The sequence below is a fragment of the Paramisgurnus dabryanus genome, chromosome 2 (genome assembly GCF_030506205.2).
Source record: "Paramisgurnus dabryanus chromosome 2, PD_genome_1.1, whole genome shotgun sequence".
Taxonomy (NCBI): Eukaryota; Metazoa; Chordata; class Actinopteri; order Cypriniformes; family Cobitidae; genus Paramisgurnus; species Paramisgurnus dabryanus.
In genome coordinates, this window is record NC_133338.1 from 31,968,065 (window position 1) to 31,974,567 (window position 6,503).

Consider the following 6,503-nt stretch of genomic DNA (forward strand, 5'->3'; position numbering starts at 1 on the left):
ATGAGTGTTAAGTGTCTTGCAAGTATTTTTTGAATGTGAAAGTCTCTTTAATCATAAACCCTTTTGATGCGTGTGCAGCAGGACCTTATTTTGATATGATGCGTGATGCACAGGTTCACATGATGCACCGAACACGTATTTTTAATTTGCGACCCTAGTCACCGGTCGCCACTGCTCATGTGTTTGTGCTGTGTAAGAGAGTTAAACTAAAATTGCTAAACTAAAAATAAATTTTCACCTTTTGTAATTATAAATTATGAAATTGAATCTATAATTAGGAGCGCATTAGGTGCTAATTTTTTTTTCATTTTGGCATTGACTGAATGTTAAATTATTCAACACCCTGTCTGTCTCTTTATTTGGTGGCTTTAGGTCTGCTTTGGCTGTCGACAGATTTTATCAGTGCGGTCACATGGATTAATCTCCACCGATTGGATTACTAGGAGAAAACAAGGCCCTCAATATGAAGAGAATGTAAAAAGTCGCCAAGCTCTCTAATTGCATTACAGCTGTAAAGGGTCTGCAATTAGCCTGCTGTCTGTGTAGAGCCAGCTTAAATTTTATTGGATAAGCAAATTTGATAGAAGTTTGTGGTTTTGACCTTTTTGGTGAATTAAGCGGGAACGCAGGGAAGACCGCATGCAGCAGATGAATACGAGAGGGAGGATGAGAGAAAGAAAGAAAAGAAAGAGAGACATATATGCAGAGAGAAAGTGTTATCAGCATTAAATATCTTCTTGTATCAGGAGCGCAGGGAGAACAGAGTGCGGAAATTCAGAACAGGTCATCTCTCTCTCCCATCAGTGGAGGATATACAGACCAGAATAACTGAGTTTAGGAGGATGGCCAAAGCATAAATAAAATGAAATAAAAGATATCCTGCAGCTGAAATCATATCATTCTTTCTGTTAGTTTATATAATGCTGCTCTGAGTGCAGTGTGGTCTTTCCCAGGGAAACACTCTGTGTCCTGTACTGTACATCTGGGATTAATTATATAGTCTCTACCTAAAGCTCAGTTAATTTAAATAATAATGATTAGCCGAACAAAATTTATTTTTAGTTTTACCTGTATGTAATTCAGACAATTAAAGGTACCAAATGTCGTGCTTTCTAAAAGCAAGGTTTTTTTTAAGCATCATTAAATGTGATTAGTAGAATAGTAGAATACAAATAAATGCACAAACATACATTAAAACTGGTATATGTAGAACAAAAGTTAAAGGGGACAGAGAATGAAAAAAACATTTTTACCTTGTTTTTGTTGAATAATGGTAGTCTACCCACATTCACGAACATATAAAAAGTGTTAGACATGCTAAACATCTCAGTCTCATAGAAATTCCTCTTTTAGAAATGTCAGCCAGAAAACAGCCCAATCTGAAAAACTGATGCTTATGACATCAGAGGCATCTAACTGCCCCTCCATTTTAAAATAATTGGCTACATTTTTTGAGTGGCAGCAAAGTCAGCCAATCAGTAATGAGATTGCAAGTTAAGTCAGTAGGGGGAGCCAAATAGGTGCAAAACCACTTGTTTAAAATCCCCCACCCTAATAGAGCTATCTGAGAGAGGTTTTTAGGAAGCTTCTAAGGCATTACAGACACAAAAATTTTTTTTTGTCTACATGTCACATCACAGAACAAGGATAAATACCCCGTTCAATCATTCTATGTCACCTTTAATAATGCAGTGAAGACTCCAATTTGGAAACTTATGAAGCAATTTTAACTCTTTCCCCGCCATTGACGAGATATCTCGTCAATCAAGAGAAAACGCTTCCCCGCCAATGACGAGTTTTTCCGTCTTTCCGCAACTTTTTAAACCCGGAAGTATTGCCCTATGGCAAGCTGCTGCATGTCCGTGTCTGTTTTAAAGATCGCTCTAAATGGGAACTCTATGAAAAGTCTGTCACAAAAATGGAATTATCTCTGCTTTTTGCTCAAAATGTGGTGTTTTTGCAGAAACCTACCCATATTCAAAAGCTGATTACAAAAGAACTACTGAAGGTAGGATGAAACTTTTTTTTTGTTTGAAAGCAGAGGGTCTGTTCTTTCATTTGGTATATTGTATGTTTATATATTTGAAGAAGAACATTAAACTTTTGTGAAAATCATGAAAAACGCTGGCGCTGGCTGGCAACTTTTTTTTAAAACGCTGGCGGTGAAAGTGTTAAGTCCACTAGTCTTAATGAAAGCTAATTTTCTTCATTTTTTTAATGTGCAAAACCATTCCCTCATTTACAGTAAGCAGAGACTGAAGGGAAAAGTTACTCTCACATGCAGCATTGGACTCTGTCATTGTGTGTTAACTTCTCTTTCAGTTTTGTGTTAATTTCTGAAGCTATTTACCTCCATGTCTTTGCTGAAAAGGTAGCCTGACATTTTCCTTATTCATTATTTTCCCCTCAACATTAGACAAACTGAAGCAGAATAAACCCTCTAATTTCCTTTCAGACACCTAATTCCTGCTGTCGCCTATGTGTAGTCTGTCTGTCTTTCACATTCATTGTCTTTTGTTCTCTTTTGTCTTTTCTTTTATAAACAACCTTTCAATTTCGTAATACCACATCAAGAATACATTGTTTTATTTTCTATAAGACATCACGCTGTGTGCATCTGAATGAAAAATCATAGAATCTATAACTAGTTATCTTATATTTATAAATAGAATACGTATATTTTTGATCATATCAGAGTCTTTAGGTTTACAGATGAATCTTGCAAAGAGCTTTATGATTTGTTATCTTAAAGACAAATGATGTGAAATGACCAGTCTACAGTATGTTTATCTGATCTTGTGTAGTCATATCAAGACCAAGATACAGGCTGGTATGTTTTGCACTGTTTAGATGACATCACATGTGACTTAAATAAGCATATTTGTTAGCTTGCTAAATTATTGATTGTCTAATAAATAAACAAGGTAGTCTGATGCAAAAGCCACTAAACACCTCCTCTATCAAAAATGAGTCATTCCCCTAACGAAAATTAACTATGGTTTTACTATAGTTAAAACCAAAAAAGCATGGTTACTGTAGTAAAACCTTGGTAACCACAAAATAATAGTGGTTTTATGGTTTTCAAAAACCACAGTTAAACCATGGTTAGTGTAGTAAAATGGTTACTACACTTTTCCCACAATAAAACCATAGTTAATTTTTGTAACGGTAAACTTCCTGTTCTCTCAGGACCTAAAGTGGGCAATCACATTGACTCCATTGTGAAAAAGACACAATAGAGGTTGTATTTTCTTCGTCAACTAAAAAAGTTAAACCTGCCACAGGTGCTGATGACACAGTTTTATTTAGCTGTTATTGAGTCGGTTCTGTGCACTTCTATAACACTCTGGTTTGTGGCAGCCAGCAAATCAGATATGAGAAGATTGCAACAGACTGTTAGGACAGCTGAAAAAATCATTGGTGTGCACCTGCCCAACCTTCAGGACTTGTACATCAGTGAAGAAACAGGCAGGGAACATCTTCACAGACCCCTCTCACCCCGGCCACAACCTGTTTACACTTCTCCCCTCAGGCAGACATTACAGATCTCTGTGCACTAGAGCATCTAGGCACAAAACTGTTTTTTTCCCCATGCTATCTCCAGCTTGAACAATTAACACAGCATTACAATTTGTCCCTAGTAGTTAATAACTGTTTTTATGTAAATCAATATATATACATATATTCACATATTTATTTATACAGCTTTATATACAATACATAATGCAAATCTGTATAAGTTCCCAGATGTATTCTTGTCATGTGTACAGGTGCAGGTCATATCATTAGAATATCATCAAATAAGTTGATTTTTTTCAGTAATTCCATTCAAAAAGTGAAACTTGTATATTATATTCATTCATTACACACAGACTGATATATTTCAAATATTTCTTTTAATTTTGATGACTACAGTATAACTGACAACTAAGGAAAATGCCAAATTTGGTATCTCAGAAAAATAAAATATTATTTAAAACCAATACAAAGAAAGGATTTTTAGAAATCTCGGCCAACTGAAAAGTATGAACTTGAAAAGTATGAACATGTACAGCACTCAATACTTAGTTGGAGCTCCTTTTGCCTGAATTACTGCAGCAATGCGACGTTGCATTAAGTTGATAAGTCTGTGGCACTTCTCAGGTGTTATGAGAGCCCAGGTTGCTCTGATAGTGGCCTTCAGCTCTTCTACATTGTTGGGTCTGGCATATTGCATCTTCCTCTTCACACTACCACATAGATTTTCTATGGGGTTAAGGTCAGGTGAGTTTGCTGGCCAATTAAGAACAGTCCTTAAACGGTCCTTAAACCATGTACTGGTGGCTTTGGCACTGTGTTCAGGTGCCAAGTCCTGTTGGAAATTAAAAAAATCTGCATCTCCATAAAGTTGGTCAGCAGCAGGAAGCATGAAGTGCTCTAAAACTAAGACTGTGTTGACCTTGGACCTCAGAAAACACAGTGGACCAACACCAGCAGATGACATGGCACCCCAAACCATCACTGACTATGGAAACTTTACTCTGGATGTCAAGCAACGTGGATTGTGTGGCTCTCCTCTCTTCCTATAGACTTTGAGACCCTGATTTCCAAAGGAAATGCAAAATTTACTTTCATCAGCAAACATAACTTTGGACCACTGAGCAGCAGTCCAGAAGCAAGACGTTTCTAATGCTGTCTGTTGTTCAGGAGTGGCTTGATACAAGGAATGTGACAGCTGCAACCCAGGTGTTGCATACATCTGTGCGTAGTGGTTCTTGAAGCACTGACTCCAGCTGCAGTACACGCTTTGTGAATCTCCCCCACATTTTTGAATGGGGTTTGTTTCACAATCCTCTCCAGGGTGCGGTTATCCCTATTGCTTGTACACTTTTTTACCACAACTTTTCCTTCCCTTCGCCAATTTTTTAATGTGCTTGGACACAGAAATCTATGAACAGCCAGCCTCTTTTGCAATGACATTTTGTGTCTTGCCATCCTTGTGCAAGGTGCAATGGTTGTCTTTTGGACAACTATCAAGTCTTCCCCATAATTTTGTAGCCTACACAACTAGACTGAGAGACGATTTAAAGACCTTTGCAGGTGTTTTAAGTTATTTAGCTGATTAGAGTGCACTGTCAGAAATAAAGGTACACAACTGTACCTTTTCTGTCACTGGGGCTGTACCCCAAGTTTCCGTATGGTACCTTTTATAGCAATACAAAACAGAATACAATTTTTTGGTAGATTACTGTACCTTAAGGACCAACATTGTTAGAAAAAAGTCAAAATATGTACCCTAGCTGTCAGTGGGGCAGCATCCTTCAAAAAGGTAATTGTATGGACCATTAGGTACAGATATGTAAACATTTAGTACCAATATGTACCTTTGAGATACTAATATTTATTTTTGAGGTACTAATAAGCTCTCTTCTTTGGTCCCAGTATGTACCTCTGAGGTACTAAAATCCTTAGGTGCAAAGCTGTACTTTTTGAAAGCGTAAAGCCCCAGTGACAGAAAAGGTACAGTTTTGTACCTTTATTTCTGACAGTGTGTGGCACCAGGTGTCAAACAATATTCAAATTTTCTAAGATACTGAATTTGGGATTTTCCTTAGTTATCAGTTATAATCATCAAAATGAAAAGAAATAAACATTTGAGATATATCAGTCTGTGTGTAATGAATGAATATATTATACAAGTTTCACTTTTTGAACAGAATTAGTGAAATAAATTAATTTGTTGATGATGTTCTAATTATTTATTATATTCTATATTTTATTATATTCTAATTGTTGATGATATTCTAATGATATTCTAATTATATGACCTGTACGTGTGTGTGTGTGTGTGTGTGTGTGTGTGTGTGTGTGTGTGTATGTATGTGTGTGTGTATATATATATACACACTAAAAAACAAACGGTGCTATATAGCACCAAAACTGTTGCTTTGGATCGTAACCATAGAAGAACCATTTTTAGTGCCATATAGCACCGGTGAAGCACCTGTGTAGCACCTATATGGTTCTACACAGGTGCTTCATAATATTCATAGAATTTATATACTCTAGCAAACTCAACATGGTAGCTGTTCCAAAATGATGACACCAAATCATTTTGAGCAAAATCTAAGATGGTATTGTAGAGAGAAGACCTATGTTTGTAGAAGAGAATTTGGTAACACTTTACAATAAGGTTCATTAGTTAATGTATTAACTAACATGAACAAACCATGAGCAAAACATTTGTTACAGTATTTATTAATCTTTGTTAATGTTAGTTAATAAAAATAAAGCTTTTAATTGTTTGTTCATGTTAGTTCACAGTGCATTAACTAACGGTAACGAGATTTTTAAAAAGTATTAGTAATTGTTGAAATGAACATTAACAAAGATTAATAAATGCTGTATAAGTGCAGTTCATTATTAGTTCATGTTAATAAATGTTGTTAACTAATGTTAACTAATGAACCTTATTGTAAGGTGTTACCGAGAATTTAAGAGAAGTGTCTCAAAATTATTTAAGA